The sequence below is a fragment of the Suricata suricatta genome, chromosome 16 (genome assembly GCF_006229205.1).
Source record: "Suricata suricatta isolate VVHF042 chromosome 16, meerkat_22Aug2017_6uvM2_HiC, whole genome shotgun sequence".
Classification (NCBI taxonomy): Eukaryota; Metazoa; Chordata; class Mammalia; order Carnivora; family Herpestidae; genus Suricata; species Suricata suricatta.
This window is the reverse complement of record NC_043715.1, coordinates 12929845-12948464: the sequence shown is the minus strand read 5'-3', so window position 1 is coordinate 12948464 and position 18620 is coordinate 12929845. Positions and strand designations below refer to the sequence as shown.

Here is an 18620-nt window from a genome sequence, read left to right as displayed (position 1 = left end):
TATTCATTTTTACATTCAATTTGTTGCAATACATTGTTTTGGTTGAAGTACTTAAGAAGATCTGGACTCAAATAGGTAATTAGAAAAGGGAGGAGTATTTTGACAACCTTTTCAGGTACTTATGGATGTTCTTTGATGCTACTCCAAAACTTGACAGGTGATATTTTTTTAAAAGTTGATTACAAAGAAGAATCTTTAACTATATTAGTGAACTTTTTGAACTCTGTTAAAATTCATTGGTCTGTCTTGCACTTTGAATGGATTGCTTACCCACATGTGGTTTTGTAACAACACAAATTTGTCATTTGGAAAATGAGTTCATTGAGTTATGCAGATCTTGCAGATGTTGGATGCATATGATTTATATGGTATCCAAAAAGTCATATTTCTAAACATCATTGCTGATCTCATCATAAAAAATCTAAAATTTTAATTTTTTGCTTGGATGCTTACATTTTCTCATTGCAACAAATATTGTCAGTTGTTTTCCTTGAAATGAGAGCTCACTTTATTAATTACTGGAGAAATACCCGTCAAGTACCCATGTCTAAAACTATAAACTGCAACTATAAACTATATAGTAACTCGAGTTTGTCTTCCAAGTAAATGTATTCCATGAAAAATGCACATCCTCAGTTGCAACTCAACCACACAAATACTTTTCCTGGTGACAGCCAACCTGCTTCAGGATGCAGGAGAAGTGCTATCTGCATAACTTTTCACTTCTTCACCTAGAATATATATTTTTAAAGTTTTGATGTTTTATTTATTTTATTTTTTTAGTGTGTACTTATTTTGGGGAGAGAGAGAGAGTGCAAGTAAGGAAGGGGAAGAGAGAGAGGGAGGCACAGAATTAGAAGCTGGCTCCAGGTTCTAAGCTGTCAGCCCAGAGCCTGACGTGGGGCTCGAACCCACCAACTATGAGATCATGACCTGAGCCAAAGTCAGATGCTTAATCTACTGAGCCACTTAGGTGCCCCTTCACTTAGAATATTAAAGGCATCTACTCAAGGGTTGAAACTTAATACATTTAATTATTTTTAACCACCTCATTGAGGATATTCTTAATTAAGAATAGCTCTTTTTCCAGCATAATGAACATGTGTGATAAAGAATACAATGACTATGTAGAAGATTTTGGTGCCACTACCTTGATTAGTACTAAGGCACCAGCAATTTTGCCCATCACTGCTTCTGCATCATCAGTGAAACTATTAAATAGTGTAGAGTATAAATAAATAATGTCTTGGTTTGGGTCCACAGACCATAGTTTAGTTTGAAAACTGTCCTATTGTATTCCCATTATATTGGCTGCTGACTTTATAAAGTTTATTTTATTATTTTTATTTATATCAATGAGATATTCCTATTTTTGAGGCTTTTTAAAAACAAGTGTCTAGTTTTTCCATTGCTAAAATCTGTGGAGATAAGTATATATTTCTCTTTTGTTCTACTAATATGACTAATTGTATTAATGCAGTTCCAGATACTAAACAAACACTGCTTGATCATGATGATTTTTGGATTCTATTTGCTAATATTTTATTTACAATTTTTGCATTAATAAGTAAAGTATTTTATTGAGCAATGTTTGTCTACTTTTGGAATTGATACTAAATTTGCTTTATAAAAATGATTTGGACTTTTTCTTTTCAATGCTCTGAAATAGTTTAAGTAGCATTTACATCATCTGATCTTTACAGATTTGGTAGACTTCTTTGTGAAACTGGCTGAGCCTAGTGCCTTTTTGCTGAGGGTGCTTTTTTTATGACCATGTACTTCTATATTTCTTTTTACACAATTCATTTGTTTAGAATGTTGCTTATTTCATCTATATTTTCTTTAAAAAGTTTTTATTTCATAGAGTTGTATAAAGTAGTCTCATGATTTAAAAAAAAATTCCTCTTCTGACCTTGTTTCTTCTCTGTGCTTGTGCTTTCTCCTCATCATTTAAAAATCAGGTTAACTATTTCTATTTTGTTGATTAGGTTTCAAAGAACCAGTTGTTTTGGTTTACTCACTGTTTTTTTCCTAAATAATTGATTTCTGCTTTATTTTTAAAAATTGAGATATAATTGACATATAACATGATATCAGTTTCAGGTGTACCACATAATGATTAAATATATGTACATATTATAAAATGATCACCACAGTAAGTTAACATTCATCAATGTACATAGTTATAATATTTTTTCTATGATGAGAAAGATTTACTCTTAGCAACTTTCAAATATAACAGTATTATTAACTGTATGTATACATAAAACCTCTGCCTCTGGCAACCACCAATCTGTTCTCTATATTCATGAACTCATTAAAAATTGTTTTATATTATACATATAAATGAGATCATAGGGTATTTATCTTTTTCTGTCTGACTTAGTTCATTTAGCATAAAGCCCTTAAGGTCCATCATGTTGTTGCAAATGGCAGGATGTCCCTTTTTTTTTTTTTTAAATGACTGAATAATATTTCATCTTCTTTATCCATTTATCCATCGTTGGACTCTTAGGCTATTTCCGTGTTTTGGCTATTGTGAGTAATGCTGCAGTGATCAGGCAGTGCATACATCTTTTCAAATTAGTGTTTTCATTTCTTCAAGTGGAATTGCTGGATCATATGGTAGTTCTATTTTTAACGTTTTGAGAAACTTCCATACTGTTTTAGTGCGGTAAAACATAGAGGCTATACCAATTTACATTCCCACTAACAGTGCACGAATGTCCCCTATCCACATCCTCACCAACACTTCTTTCTTGTCTTTCTGGTAACAGCCATTGTAACAGGTATGGAGTAATATCTCATTGTGGTTTTGATTTGCATTTTCCCAATGATAAATGATGTTGAGCATATTTTCATGTGCCCATTTGCCATCTTTCTGTCTTCTTTGGAAAAATGTCTATTCAGATCCTCTGCCCATTTTTTATTTTTATTGAATTTTTATTTATTTTAATAAAATTTTTAGGAGATGCGGGGCTCAAACTCACAAACTGTGAGATCATGACCTGAGCCAAAATTAAGAGTTGGATGCTTAACTGACTGAGCCACCCAGGTGCCTCTGCTCACTTTTTAATTGGGTTGTTGTTGGTATTTTTTTTTTAAACTGAGTAGTACGAGTTCTTGATATATTTTGGATATTAACCTCTTACCAGATATATCATTTGCAGATATTTTCTCCCATTCAGTAGATTGCCTTTTCATTTTGTTGATGGTTTGTTTCTTTTGCTGTACTGAAGCTTTTTAATTTTATGTAGTCTCACTTGTTTTTTTTTTTTGCTTTTGGTGTCAAATCCAAAAAACCCTCAAGACTGAGATTTCTGCCTGTGTTTTCTTCTTGGAGGTTTTGGGGTCTTACGTTCAAATCTTAGATCCATTCTGAGTTGATTTTTGTGTATGGTGTAAGATAGTTTTCCAATTTTACTCTTTCACATGTATCTGTCTGGTTTCCCCAGCACCATTTTTTAAAGAGATGGTCCTTTCCTCATTGTGTATTTTTGGCTCCTTTGTCATAAATGAATTGACCATGTGTGTTTGGTTTATTTCTGGTCTCTCTATTTTCTTTTGTTGATCTGTGTGTCTGTTTTTATGTCAGTACCATACAGTTTTGATTACTATAGCTTTGTATTGTAGCTTGAAATCAAGGGGCATGATACATCCAGCTTTTTATTTTTTTCTTTCTCAAGATTGCTTTCACTATATGAAGTTTTGTAGTTTAATACAAATTTTAGGATTCTTTTATTTCTTTGAAAATGTTACTGGAATTTTCATAGGTATTGCAATGAATCTGTAGATTGCTTTGGATAACATGGACATTTTAACAATATTAAGTCTTCTAATCTATGAATATGGAATATCATTCCTTTTTTGTGTGTGTCTTCTTCAATTCTTTCATCAATGTCTTATAGTTTTTAGTGTATAGGTCTTTTACCTTTTTGGTTAAATTTATTCCTAGGTATTTTATTCTTTTTGATGCTGTTGAAAATGGGATTGTTTTCTTAAGTTTTCTTCTGATAATTCATTATTAGTGTATAGAAACATAACAGAGTTTTGTATTTTGATTTGGTATCCTGCAACTTTACTTTTTTTATTCTAACAGTTTTTGGTGGGGTCTTTAGCATTTTCTATATATAATATGTCATCTGCAAATAGTGACAGTTTTACTTCTTTCTTTCCAACTTGGAAAGAATTTCTTTTTCTTGCCAAGTTCTCTGGCTAGGACTTCCAGTACTATATTGAATAAAAGTGGCTGGGGTACCTGGGTGGCTCAGTTGGTTAAGCTTCCGGCTTCAGCTCAGGTCATGATCTTGGGGTTTGTGGGTTCCAACCCCGCGTCAGGCTCTTTGCTGACAGCTAGCTTAGGGCCTGGGGCCTGTCTTCAGATTCTGTGTGTCCCTCTCTCTCTGACCCTCCACTGCTCATGCTGTCTCTCTCTCTCTCAAAAATAAATAAAACATTAAAAAGATTTTAAAAAAGTGATGAGAGTAGGCATCCTTGTCTTATTCCTAATCTTAGAAAAGATTTCAGCTCACCACCATTGAGTATGACCTTAGCTGTGGAATTGTCATTTATGGCTTGTATTATATTGAGATATGTTCCCCCAGTACCCAGTTTTTGTTAAGAGTTTTTATCATAAGCGGGTATTGAATTTAGTCAAATGGTTTTTCTACATCTACTGAGACGACGATATGATTTTTTTACCCTTCGTTCTGGTAGTGTGGTGTGCCACATTACCTGATTTGCGGGTGTAGAACCATCCTTGCAGCTCTGGAATAAATCCTGTTCAATCATGGTGTGTGATCTTTGTAATGTATTATTGAATTTGGTATTCTAATATTTTATTGGGGATTTTTGCATCTGTGTTCATGACAGATACTGGCCTACAGTTTTCTTGAGTCATCCTTGTCTGGGTTTGGTATCAGGATAATGCTGGCCTTGTAAAATGAGTTTGGAAGTATCTTTATTTTGGAAGCATTTGAGAAGGATTGGTATTAATTCTTCCTTAAATATTTTGTAGAATTTACTAGTTAAGCGCTCTGGTCCTAGACTTTTGTTTGTTTGGTGGTTTTTATTGATGATTCAATCTTATTAGTAATCTGTTCAGATTTCTTTTTTTTTCTTTTTTTCCTTTCTATAATTTACATCCAAGTTATTTAGCATATGGTGCAACAATGATTGCCAGAGAAGATTTGTTCAGATTTTCTATTTTCATGATTAGGTAGGTCTTGGTAGGTATATGCTTCTGGGATTTTATCCATTTCTTCTAGGTTGTCCAATTTGTTGGTGTGTAATTGTTCACACCAGTCTCTTAGGATCCTTTATATTTCTGTGGTATCAGCTGTAATACCTCCTCTCTCATTTTTTTAATTTTATTTGAGCCCTTTCTCTTTTTTTCCTTGATATTCTAGTTAAAGTTTTGTCAATTATTATTATTTTTTTAGAGAAACAACTCTTAGTTTCTTTGATCTTTTCTGTTGTCCTTTTAGTCTACTTCATTTATTTCTGCTCTGATCTTTGTTTTTTCCTTCTTTCTACTAACTTTGGGCTTCATTTGTTCTTTTGTTAGTTCCTTGAGGCTTAAGATTAGATTGTTTATTTGAGATTTTTCTTGTTTCTTGAGGTAGGCATTTACTACTATGAACTTCACTCTTCGAACTGCTTTTGCTTTTCTGCAAGTTTTGGTATATTGTATTTCCACTTTTCTTTGTCTCAGGGTACATTTTGATTTTCCTTTGATTCATTGGTTGTCTAGTAGCATGTTGTTTGATCTCACAGTTTAGGAATTTTCCAGTTTTCTTTTTGTAATTGATTTCTAGTTTCATACCACTGTAGTTGGAAAAGATGCTTGATCTGATTTCAGTCTTCCTAAGTTTATTAAGACTTATTTTGTGACCTAACAGATGATCATCCTGGAGAATATTCCATGTGTGCTTGAGAAGAATATGTAATCTGCTGCCTGTGGATGGAATGATCTGTATATATATCTGTTAAGTTCATGTGGTCTCATGTGTGAAGGCCAGTGTTTCCTCATTGATTTTCTGTGTGGGTGATCTATCCATTGATGCAAAGAGTATTAAAATCTCCTACTGCTATTGCATTGCTGTCTATCTCTCCCTTTATGTCTGTTAATATTTGCTTTATATATTTAGGTGCTTCTATGTTGGGTGCCCCTGTGGCAGTGCAGGCTAGTGACTGGAGTCAGGGCCATCTCTGAGTCTACAAGTAACTCGGGACCTTAGCTGTCTATATATGCACTTGTATATCTGCAGTAGTTGGCCATGGGTACATGCATAGACATGGGGAGCAGTCAGGGGGCCTCAGTTGGCATCTTGCATGCACATAGCTGTAGAGGCTGAGGCTGGCACCCAGTGTGGATCCTGGGCTTTGCTGGGGAGGGAGCATGGAAAGCTACCAGGTCGCTGGTATCTGTGAGCATGAAAATCTCAGTGGCAAAACTGCGGGAGGTCTGCAGTGGCTATGCTGGCTGTTGGATTTCTCAGTAGCAACAAGCTGCTGGGGTCCTTTGTGAAGCAAAGTCTGCTGTGAAGCAGTCTGCTGGGGACTATAATGTGAAAAGTGGCCATGGGATCTGTAGCATCCGCACGGGCTGTTGCGGTCCTCAAGTGAAGTTTTTGTGGTTCTCTGCAGAGCAGGCCGCTGGGAACCGCCGCTGCTCACATTGTGTGGCTGGTGCTGGGAGCCCCCGCCCTCGTTCTCGGTTCCGGACCATTTCTAGATGTCTTAGCTTCACTGGTCTCTGGGCATGGTGCCACCGAAGTGGGTTCTTTGTGCAGTGCTCCCAAAGGGTGCAGAAGCTTGTTGCTCACCCTGCTTTACCTTTCCCAGGGAGGGAAACTCTCTTGGACTGGGGAGTTCCCTCTTGGTATACAACAATGCCAGTCTGGGGGGGTGGTTTGATGCAGGCAAAACAAAACTTCTTCCTACTCTTTTTGTATGCCTAGTCTCAGGATTTTTGCTCTATTGTGTTGCTGAAGCTTCTTAAGTGGACTGTTAAACTCTCCCAGAGCTGTTTTTGTTCACAGATAGGTATGAATTTAAAAAAAAAATTTTTTTTTTGAGAGGGGGATGGAGACTGGAGTCTCCTACTCCTTCATCTTAATGATGTCACTCTTTGATTCAGACCTTTAAAAATGTCACTCTATTGTCTTCTAGCTTGCATGGTTTTTAACAAGATGGCTGTTACAATTCTTATGTTTATTTCTCTTTAATAAGTTTTCCCCCTTTGCCACCTTCAAGATTTTCTCTTTGCTGAGGACATCCAGATGGCCAACAGACACATGAAATGATGCTCAGCATCACTCATCATCAGGAAAATACAAATCAAAACCACACTGAAATACCACCTCACGCCAGTCAGAGTGGCTAAAATGAACAAATCAGGAGACTATAGATGCTGGTGAGGGTGTGGAGAAACGGGCACCCTTCTACACAGTTGGTGGGAATGTAAACTAGTGCAGTCACTCTGGAAAACAGTGTGGAGGCTCCTCAAAAAATTAACAATAGAACTCCCCTATGACCCAGCAATAGCACTGCTGGGGATTTACCCAAGGGATACAGAAGTGTTGATGCATAGGAGCACGGGGACCCCAATGTTCATAGCAGCACTGTCAACAGTAGCCAAATCATGGAGGGAGCCTAAATGTCCATCACCTGATGAATGGATCAAGAAGATGTGGTTTATATATATAATGGAGTACTACATGGCAGGGAGAAAGAATGAAATCTGGCCATTCGTGGAAACATGGATGGACCTCACGGGTGTCATGCTAAGTGAAATGTCAGGCAGAGAAGGGCAGATACCATATGTTTCACTCATAAGCCTAACAGGAGAAACTTAACAGAGGACCATGGGGAGGAGAAGGTGGGGAAATGAGTCAGGGAGAGAGGATGAAAATCATGAGAGACTCTTGAATACTGACAACAAACTGAGGGCTGAAAGGGGAGGGGGGAAGAGAAGGGAAAGGGGAAGGGGGGTGATGGTCATGGAGGAGGGCACTTTTGGGGAAGAGCCCTGGGTGTTACATGGAAACCAACTTGACAATAAACGATTAAAAAAGATTTTGTTTTGTGTTTTTAGAAGCTAGATATGTCTGTCTCTGGCTTGGATATTTATCTTGGTTGGTGGTTTGATCTGTAGTTTGATAGATGCCATTAGTTTTGAAAATTCTTAGCCATTATCCCTTCAAATAATTATTCTACTGGGTTCCCTGTCTTTTTTTTAATTCTGGAATTCTAATTGTATATCTGTTAGATCATTTGATGTTGTTCTATATTTCCTGGATGCTATATTCTCTTTTTATTTTTTACTCATTTTTCTCTTTCAGTTTGGATATTTCATGAATTCTTCTACTGATGAACCTGTCAGTGACAATCTTGATCTCTATGTTTTTCATTTCCAGCATCTTCATTTGATTTTTTCTTACAGTTACCATCTCTCTGCTAAAATTACTCATCTGACCATGAGTGTTGTACAGTTTTTCCACTGGAGGCTTTGACATGTTTTTCATAGTCATTTTATTAAAAAATTTTTTTAAAAGATTTTATTTTTAATCTCTACAGCCAGTGTATGGCTCGAACTTACAACTCTGAAATCAAACCAGCTGAGCCAGCCAGGGGCCCCTGAGGTTAGTTTAAATTAAATGTTGATAGCTCCAACATCTGTGTTATATTTGAGTTTGGATCTGTTGATTTTTTCGTCTCTTGGCGTTATGAAGTTATTTCCCTTGATTTTTTTTTTTAACACCACATCACCAGTGATTGTTTGTGTTTGTTTTTGTCTTCATAGGGGAGAGAGAGAAGAAGAATCTGGGCTGGGCTCCATGGCCTTCCTGCAGCAGCTGTCTTCCTCACCCCGAAGCCTGATCCTGAGGGATGCTTTCTCAGGACTCTTGCCATCGTTTTCTGTGAGTACCTGCTGGCGTGCGTGGAGCGAGAAGCCTGCAAGTGGCGTTAGAGACCCTTAGCTGTAGCGTTCAGGGCTCCATATTGTGCCACCACCCAGTTCGTAGCCTCCGCTATTTTGTTAGCAATTCTCGGTGAGTTCTTCTTCCCAGCGTTCAACGGCCCCAAGGAAACAAGTGCTTGCGTTTTGTGCCTCCCTGTGGACGCTTGTCTCAACTCAGTCGTGGAACTAGTTTCTTCAGCTTCAACTCTGATGGATGCAGGAAAAGTTGTTCACTGGTGGCTTGTCAACTTCTTTTTTAATTGTCAAGATGGGAGGGACATTCTTTCTAGCTCTTTTCCAGCTCTCTATGCCCATGTGGAAACCAGAAATTGGATCCTCCTTTTTCATTCCTGATATCACTACTGGCAGGGTGACTGTTTGTTCTGGTTTACACCACTGTAATAATTATTATTATTTTAATGTTTACTTATTTTGAAGGAGAGAAACTGTGAACAGGAGAGAACAGGGGCAGGGAGAGACAGAGACAGAATCTGAAGTGGACTCCAAGCTCTGAGCTGTCGGCACAGAGCCCGACATGGGGCTCAAATTCATGAGCCGTGAGATCATGACTTAAGCTGAAGTCTGATGCCCAACCGACTGAGCCACCTAGACGCCCCAACACCAGTGTAATTATTAGTAGCATCTCCCTTAAACTTAATAGTTTCTCCATTTGAGTGATAAATGATCACCCTATCCCAAAAATATTACATTAATGATGTTTCACCAGGAGTATGTTAAGTTTGGATGGATTTGTTTATCCTGGGTAAAAATAAAATGTTGATCATTTTGGTGATATTCAAAAGGATATGGGAGAAAAGCTGTTAGTGAAAGACACATCAACCAAACCCAGCGTGTAGACTTTTGGATCTTGTTTCATTCCAAAACGATTTTTGCTAGGCAATCAAGGACGTTAGAATGATAGGCTATATGTTAGAAGCGTTAAGGAATTATGGGGTGCCTGGGTGGCTTAGTCGGTTAAGCATCTGACTTTGGCTCAGGTCATGTTCTCACAGTTCGTGGGTTCAAGCCCTGTATCAAGCTTTGTGCTGTCAGCCCAGAGCCTCAAGCCTGCTCTTGATTCTCTTGTCTTCCTCTCTTTCTGCCCCTCCCCCGATATATGCTCTTCTCTCTCTCTCAAATATAGATAAACATTAAAAAGAAGTTGAAGAATTATTTTGGTTTTGTTAAGTAATATAATGATACTATAGGTATTTTTTTAAAAATCTTTTTTGTCAGAGACAAATTCTAATGTATTTCAAGGTAAAACGGTATGACAGTGAGAATTTATTTTAAAATACTTAAAAACAAAAATATGTGAAGGGGAAAGACATATGTTAGATAAAGACAAAAATGAGAAAATGACAGTTACTGAGGTTAGATGATGTGTATGTGGGGATCCATTCTATTATCTCATCTTTTCTTATTTTTATCAATTTTCATAATAAAAATTATAAAAAGGGACAAGGATATAATTGGGAACCTAGTTCTCTTTTTTTTTTTAACATGAGCAGGGGAGAAGGGAAGACAGAGAGAGAGAGAAAGAGAGAGAGAAGCTTAAGCAGGCTCCATGTTCAATGCGGAGCCTGATGTGGGGCTCTGTCCCATAACCCTGGGATCATGACCTGAGCTGAAATCAAGAGTTGGACACTCAACCAACTAAACCACCCAGACACTCCAGGAACCTAGTTCAAAAAAAAAGTGATTATCCTACAGTTTAAATCAGTAATAGTGAATTTATTCTTACGGCAGATCAGAAGCCAGGTAGGCATGCCTAAAAGTTCATTTGAAAACTTCCCGTGCTTCTGTGATTATTTAGCAAACCAGATAATCTGTGCAGTGTTAGGTACAGCAGGAAAAAACAAGAGGTGAAATAGGAAGGTTTCGACGCAGTTTAGTCCTGCAGGTCGCACTGGGCCAGGAGGGGGGTGACCTCTGCAGGTGCCATATTAGTGCAGACTGAATTTAATGTCTATTGTGTGCAAACTTGTATTAGAAGACATACACTCGTGTGTGTGTGCAGACTTACGTTAGAGGGGGAGGGGTAGCAAGGCTGTCAGCCGCATGAGGGCCAGGACTGGTGCTGTTTTTAGTGATTGGTATACCTCGGCTCATCACTGGCACATAGAAGACATTATCCAGACAATACTGGATGAAGGGATGAATGAATACATTCACATCTGCTTCTTGCCACATAGAAGAAACCTAATAAATATTGTATTTGTTGAATTGAATTGCAAGTGACAGACTTGAAAAGAGAATTTTAGAGTTTACATCCATTTAGTGCTGGACCTTTCAAAATTCTTTCACAAATGCCCAGATGAACAGAATCAGCCAATGTGCTATCTCTGAACAGGGAAGGGAAGCCAAAATGAAGTGCAATTTCATTTAAAACTAAAAGAACAACATTTAGTTACAGACATGCCACCTTTCTTTCAAATATATTCATGGAAGTGATGAGGAAAGGCTGGTGGTCCTCTCCGCTGAAAGTGCTCCTGCTGAGCTCCACGAGGGAATCTGGAGGCTCTGTCATATCCTGTCCACAGGAGGTTGAGATGACATATCCTTAAGGAAGTAGGTGTAATTAATCATGACGCTGCTTGTTTTGATGAGCACGCAAGAGCGACAGGTTAATAATAAATCTCCAGCTCATCCAGGGAAGGTGGCTAAGGAGGTGCTGTGGTTTAATTCACATCTTTGGAAGCACCGAAGATTTAATAATCTCCCTGCCTCATACATCAAACCAGCACCCCTGAGGCAGAAAAGCCAAACATTTTTAACTGTTAATCTGAGAAGCAATAAAATCCTGTCTCAGGTCGCAAATAAATGGAGTTTCTGGTGATCTCAGTGGACCCCTAGTGTGTGTGATTTGTTCAGATTCCAAAGCTATTCAAGACCCCTGAGAACCTTGGCTACAAAACCAGGCAAGCTGGGAAAGTGGGGATTGCCAGTCTAATCAAAAGGTCTAGACTCAGGGCAGTGACTGATTTTACCTTAGGTCTATTCAATTTATTTCACCTTCTGCGTCATATAGAGTATGGAATACAGCATATGTGAATTTGAGAGTGAGTTTTAAATGATTGCTTTTAGCTGGAATTGTAACCATCTTTTTTTTTTTTAATGTTTTATTTATTTGAGAGAGAGAAGGAAAAAGAGAGAGAAGCCGGGGGGGGGACAGAGAGAGAGGAAGACTCTCAAGCAGACTTCAGGCTCTGAGCTGTCAGCACAGAGCCTAACTTGGGGCTGGAACTCAGGAACTGCAAGATCACAACCTGATCTGAAGTCAGACGATTAATTGACTGAGCCACCCAGGAGCCCTGAATTGTAACCATCTTTATGCTTATGTACTACTTGTTCTTAAAATATCAAAAGCTGTTTTGAAGTTCTTACTTTCAAAGAGTAGCATTTTATATTTTATGTTTTTAAATATTTGTTTATTTTGAGAGAAAGGGAGAAAGTTTGTGAGTGAGCACAAGTGGAGGAAGGACAGAGAGAGAGAATCCAAAGCAGGCTTCATGCCCAGTGCTGAGACCAATGTGGGGCTCGACCTCATGAACCATGAGATCATGACTGAGCTGAAATCAAGAGCCAGTTGCTTAACCGACTGAGCCGCCCTCAAAGTGTGGGATTTTAACCTGCTAAAGAAACTGGGATGCAGAAGGGGGAAGTAACCCTTCATGGCATGGTAAGCCATCTGCAAAATCAAAGTGATGTTCAGACTTCCAGCTCTTTATTTCTTGAGCAGCTAAGCAATGAGGTGTATTGAATTTGTTAATTTGGAAAACTGTTCCCTACTGATATAATCTGTCTTGTTTAAAGAATGGGCCATGAGGGTCTCAGAGAAAGAGGAAGGCAGAGTTGGTATATTTGCAGTATATACATGTCTATTCATTGCTCCAATTTGTCATGAAGTAATTTAAGGAATTAGATTGTAAAATGTGATCTCAGCTCATCTTTTTGCTAATGCTGCTTGTAATTTCAGTGGAATCATTTGTGATATTTAATGCACTGTTATAGGAAATGGAAAAAGGAGCCTAAATTGGTGGCCTAAAAATAGCCTATTCCCCTCTTCCTCCCTCCCTCCAACCCCCATGGCTCTAAATCACAGCTGTAAATCAGAGTTGCATTTTTGTCGTATCTTGCAAGGATACTGACTGACATAGAACGAACTTCAGATTGTCACTAGCACGTCCATTCAACTTAGCAGTTAGGAAAGCACAGATCACCCTGCATGTACCTGGCTGCTTCGCCTCCCCCTCCCTGAGAAGGACTCTCCCTGTCAGGAGGTTAGTTGGGGCCAGATAAGAGACGCCCCCCGGAGGGAACACTATTCCTCCCTCAGTAATTAGCAAATATCCGCTGACCACCTCAGGTCCTGTTGCTACTGTTAATAAGTTGCCACAAACTTAGTGGCCATAAACAACACAGATTTATTGTCTTACTGTTCAGAAGTTCAGAAGTCTAAAATCAAGGTATTGGCAGGTCTGTGTTTCTTCTTGAAGCTTTAGGGGAGAATCTGTTTCCTCACCTTTTCCAGCTTCTAGAAGCTGCCTGCTTTCCTTGGCCCTTCCTTAAATCACTTCAACTCCTGTTTCTGTTGTCATGTCTGCTGCTACTCAATATGGTCTCCTGCCTCCCTCTTGTAAGGATCCTTGTAATGACATTGAGCGCATTCTGGGTGATCCAGTATAATCACCCCACCTCAAAACCCATAATTTAATCACATCTACGAAGCCCCATTTTCCATGTAGAGTAACATTCATTCCAGGAATTCAGATGTGACATGTTTGCAGGGGTCATTATTGAGCACAGAATTTGGCATTGGCCAGCTCTGCCACCTCTGGCTTAACATGACTATTACGGTTCTTAACCGTTCTGAATCTCAATCTTTTTATCTGGGAAGAGGAATAAAGAATGCCCGTCTCACAGGATCTGTGAAGAGTAAATGCCTGAAAGCAGCACCATGTCGGACACATATTACTAGTTCATGAATGAGAAGTTAATGAATTATTGTTTGTGCAATTCAATGATGAAAGGGCATAGTCTTGCTTTATGAGGATTTCTGAGTCTAACTGAAAAGATAAACAGGTAAACAAACAATGACAAGTCAGTGTGAGGCAGCGTGACACAGGCTATATTTGTCTGCAGGCATGACTTCAGTCCACCATTACGGGTGGTCACATTAACTATTGAGTTTTGAGGTGAAGGAAGGAAAAAGACAGAAAGTCATCTGAAAGCCATGGCTGACACAAAACAACAGATTCCGGATGGTTGTGGGGTGTTTTTGTTTTTGTTTTTGTTTTTTGATGAGGACATGTTTTGTTTTTTTTTTCTAAGAAAAAAACTAGTTCTAGGTCTTGAGATATTATGTCAATTCTCCTGGCTTAGGATTTATGCCTTTTAACAATTTAGGGCCTTGGAGGGCTTCAGACCATATTGTAGAGTAAAAGAAGAGACAATAGTGCAGGTTTGTAAGAGAAAGCTGAAAGTCGGTTTTTTTCTCTTCTGCTCTCCTCCTCTTGCTACTGACCTTCACTCCTTCCCTCCCCCAAGGTGAAAGAGTGCTGGTCTGATTGGAAACATTCCAGGGTTCTGGTTGGGCCAGGCAGTCTAAGACCCTCGAATCGCTGTGTCTGAAAATACTGGCACTCTGTGGGGTGGGGAGGGGGCTCTCGTTCAGGTGTCTCCCCCGTCTGTGCCGCTGGAGTGGTGAGGACCCGGGCCCACTGTTCCCTGCTGTGTGTGTGTGTGTCAGCTGGCCTGAACACGCATGCTGTCCCTGTCGTAACTCTGTCCTCCTCTTTGTTGACCTTCCAGCAACCTGTGACGCAGACTCTTCTTCTGGCTTCCAGAACACTGCTTTCTTCTGTTTCCTTCTTACTTGTGTCCATTCTTTCTCAGTTATCTTCCGTATATCCCTGACTTAATATTCAAATTTGCCCAAGATCAGTCCCAAGACTTCTCTTTTCTGTCACTAATATCCCACCCTTACAGATTTATTTATTTTTTATTATTTTTATTTTTATTTTTTAAAAATAGTTTATTGCCAAGTTGGTTTCCATATAACACCCAGTGCTCTTCCCCACAAGTGCCCCCCTCCATGACCATCACCCCCCCTTCTCCTTCCCCCCTCCCTCTTCAGCCCTTAGTTTGTTTTCAGTATTCAAGAGTCTCTCATGATTTGCCTCCCTCCCTCTCCCTGACCCATACAGATTTAAATGCGATCTAGTATTGATGGTGCTTGCATTAATTTTCCATTGCTACTGTAACAAATGATGACAAATTTAGTGGCTTAAAACATCACTGAGTTAATTACCTTGCAGTTCTTTAGGCTAGAAGTTTGACAGTTTCCCTGGGCTAAAATCACCTGTACTGGGGCCTCATTCCTTTCTGGAGGTTCCAGTGAACAATCCATTTCTTTGCTTTTGCAGCTTCTAGAAGCCTTCTACTTTCCTTAGTTTATGGTTTCTTTCCTCTGTCTTCAAAGCCATCAATGTCTCATCTCTTTGATCTTTTTCTTTCATTAGCTCTCTCTCTTTCACCATTTAATGGCCCATCTGAGTAAATTTGGCTCAGTCATATAATCCAGGATAATTGCCCCCATCTCAAAGTCAATACTCTTAATCACATCTGCGAAGTGTTTTCTGTTTTGTTTTGTTTTGATGTTTTGCCATGGAAACGTAATCTATTCATTTGTTCTGAAGATCAGGTCACGGTCATCTTTGGGGGGAAATTGTTCTGCCTACCACAATGCCCCAATATAATTCTCCAGCTTAGACCATTTCCCCAAACTCCAGAGCCATATATGCAATTACCTACTTGATTGAATATTTTATAAACATCTCAAACCTAATTTGTCCAAAGCTGAGCTCCTGAGCGACTTCCCCTAGACGTGCTTCTCTCAGTCTTCATCATGAGATTTGATGGATCGCCCTTTTAGTGCTTAGGTCAAAACCTAAGGATGATTTTTGACTTCCCAGGTGCGCTCTTGTTCTTACCTATTTCTCGTCCTTCAGGCAAATCTTGATGGCTCTAGATGTGTGTGTGTGTGTGTGTGTGTGTGTGTGTGTGTGTGTGTGTGTGTTTTAGAGAGAGAAAGCCAAGGAGAGGAGTAGAAGAAGAGAGAGAGAATCGTAAGCAGGCTCCACACTCCAGTGAGTGTGGAGTCTGATGCGGGGCTCCATCCCACAATATTTGGATCATGACCAGAGCCGGTCAAGAGTCAGAAGCTCAACTGACTAAGCCACCCAGGCGCCCCTGGTGGCTGTACTTTTAAAGCTCTTCATAGTTTGGCCACTTTTTACCTCCCTTCTTGCTATCACCCTTGTCATAGTCACCATCATCTCCCATCTAGATTATTACAGTCGCTTCTTAATGGGTCTGTGTCTACACTGTACTCAACACAGCAGCCAGATGCAATCCTATCAAAATGTAAGTTGGATAAGTCATTCCTCTTTCCAAAAAAGTCACAGATGATTTCCCACATAATTTATAGTAAAAGCCCAAGTTCTTAAAATGGCCTGTAGTGGAGCTCTGTCCCCTCTGACCTTCACGTTACCTTCTTCCTCTCTTCTCTCCTCTCTGCACTTTGCTTATTCTGCTCCAGCTACGGTAGCTCCTTTCCTATTTCATAAACAGTCAGAGCACATTTGTACTGCAGGATGTTCACACAAGCTGTTCCCTCTGTCTGAAATCTCTTCCTCCAGAAAAGCACATGGCTTATTCTCTTAAAGTGTTTGCTCAAATGTCATCTCCTCATTTGGGGTCCACCCTGAAACCATTTATTTAAAGTTGTATCTCCCTCTGTATTGAACTTTCCTGCTTTGTTTTTCTCATACTCTGTAGTTTACTTATTCATCTTGTTGTGGTTTGTTTCTTCCCACTTGCAAGTAAATTCCACAGAAGCAGGAGTTTATTCCTGTAGGGTTCACTGTTGTACCATGAGTGCCAGGAACAGTGTTTGGCTCATAGTAGGCACTCAGCAAAATTTGTCGCATGGATGTGTGAGTTCCCTCTGGCATTGGTGAGTGATTTCCTTACATCAGAAAAAGATAAAACTTGAATGTTGGGAGATGAGAGTGAACAATACAACAAGCAATTTAGTGCAAAATAGTTCATCAATTAATCTCATTGTTATTGGACGCTTCAGACACTTGTTTCTTGGTTCATACTATAAATGAGGTGGGAAGTGACATGACTCGTGATTGCCATAGGCACCTCCCAACATCACGGTTGTCGTGCCTACTCAACCAGTGACCCGAGAGGGGCTCCAGAGCCCAGAGAAGGAGCATTAGGAAGTGGTGAGGCATGCATACAATCCTCTCACCACCAGCGTGACTCTCCCCTTCATCTCCCACTCCAGGAAGCATATCAAAATGAATGAGAGAGCTAACCTCGAACTATGAAATTAAGTAAATTATTCAGAAACTTAAATACTTGGAACATTGGTAACAAATACTGTCGGGATAACATGGTTCCAAGCTATAGCTGTAATGGAATAATTTTAATAATAAAAAGCCATGTAAAACAATGTGTACACACTTCGGCAGACTTGTCCACAGGACTGACTCTTGCCAAAGCTGAAAAGTCCCTTGGAAATCGTCAGCTTCGCACTTAATTACCACCTCCTTTGGCGGTTTCTCTTTTACTGCCTTTCTCTCTTCCTCCTGTGATTTTCCTTCTTGCTGCCAAACACACTTTCTCTTCCAGACACCATCTGTTTTCAGAATACATTTACATTTCCTTTTTCCTTCCCATAGTGGCCCTACTTTGGGGCCCCTCAAGAGTGAACTCTGTCCATGTGACCACATGGATGGGAGGAAGGAAAGCTGTGGCTTGTAAAATTGAAATATAACCAGGAACCCAACAGAGACATTCTTTCTGAACTTGGATGTGTGCTCTATGTTCCTGGGGGCACCCACCCTCTTAAGAATCTTGGAGCACAGGGGTTAGTTTGGGATATGTCTTTAAAATACCTTTTGTTTGTTATAAAATTTCAAAGAATTTCAAAGTATAAAAAGGAGCAAGTGCATACCATTCTCTCCAATATCAGTCCCATTCCTCAGAGGGACATGACCGCCTCAGCCACACACAATGACCTCTAGTCTTTATGCTATGTGGGTATCAAAATGTGAAATATGAACATAAAGAAATTGAAAACAGAAACTGGATCATACTCTATGTATTATTTGCAATTTATTATTTTACATAAATATCATGGGCATCTTGTCATATCAACACACATAACGTTACTTGCTATATTTAACAACTGGCATTCCAAAGTATGAATATACCATGATTTCTTTACTGATCTGTTACTGATACATATTTTTTCAGATTTCTCATTTTTTTTTCATAATATTTTATTGTCAAATTGTTTTCCATACAACACCCAGTGCTCTTCGCCTTAAGTGCCCTCCACCATCACCACCACCTCTTTTCCCCCCTCCCCCTTCCCCTTCAACCCTCAGTTCATTCTCAGCATTCAATAGTCTCTCAAGTTTTGCATCCCTCTCTCTCCCCAACTCTCTCTCCCTCCTCCGCTCCCCTTGGTTCTCCATTAGGTCTCTCCTGTTTTCCTGCTAGACCTATGAGTGCAAACATATGGTTTCTGTCCTTCTCTGCCTGGCTTACTTCACTCAGCATGACACCCTCAAGG

General features: G+C 39.4%; 1 protein-coding gene across 1 annotated transcript in view; it reads left to right on the top strand.

The window, feature by feature from the left end:
* The window catches only part of HYDIN (HYDIN axonemal central pair apparatus protein), a 417349-nt gene that overhangs the window by 17513 nt on the left and 381216 nt on the right, over window positions 1-18620 (top strand). Inside the window, exon 2 of the mRNA XM_029925166.1 lies at window positions 8807-8924. The gene's annotated coding sequence lies outside the window, so the exon portion shown is untranslated. The remainder of the gene's footprint in view (window positions 1-8806; window positions 8925-18620) is intronic.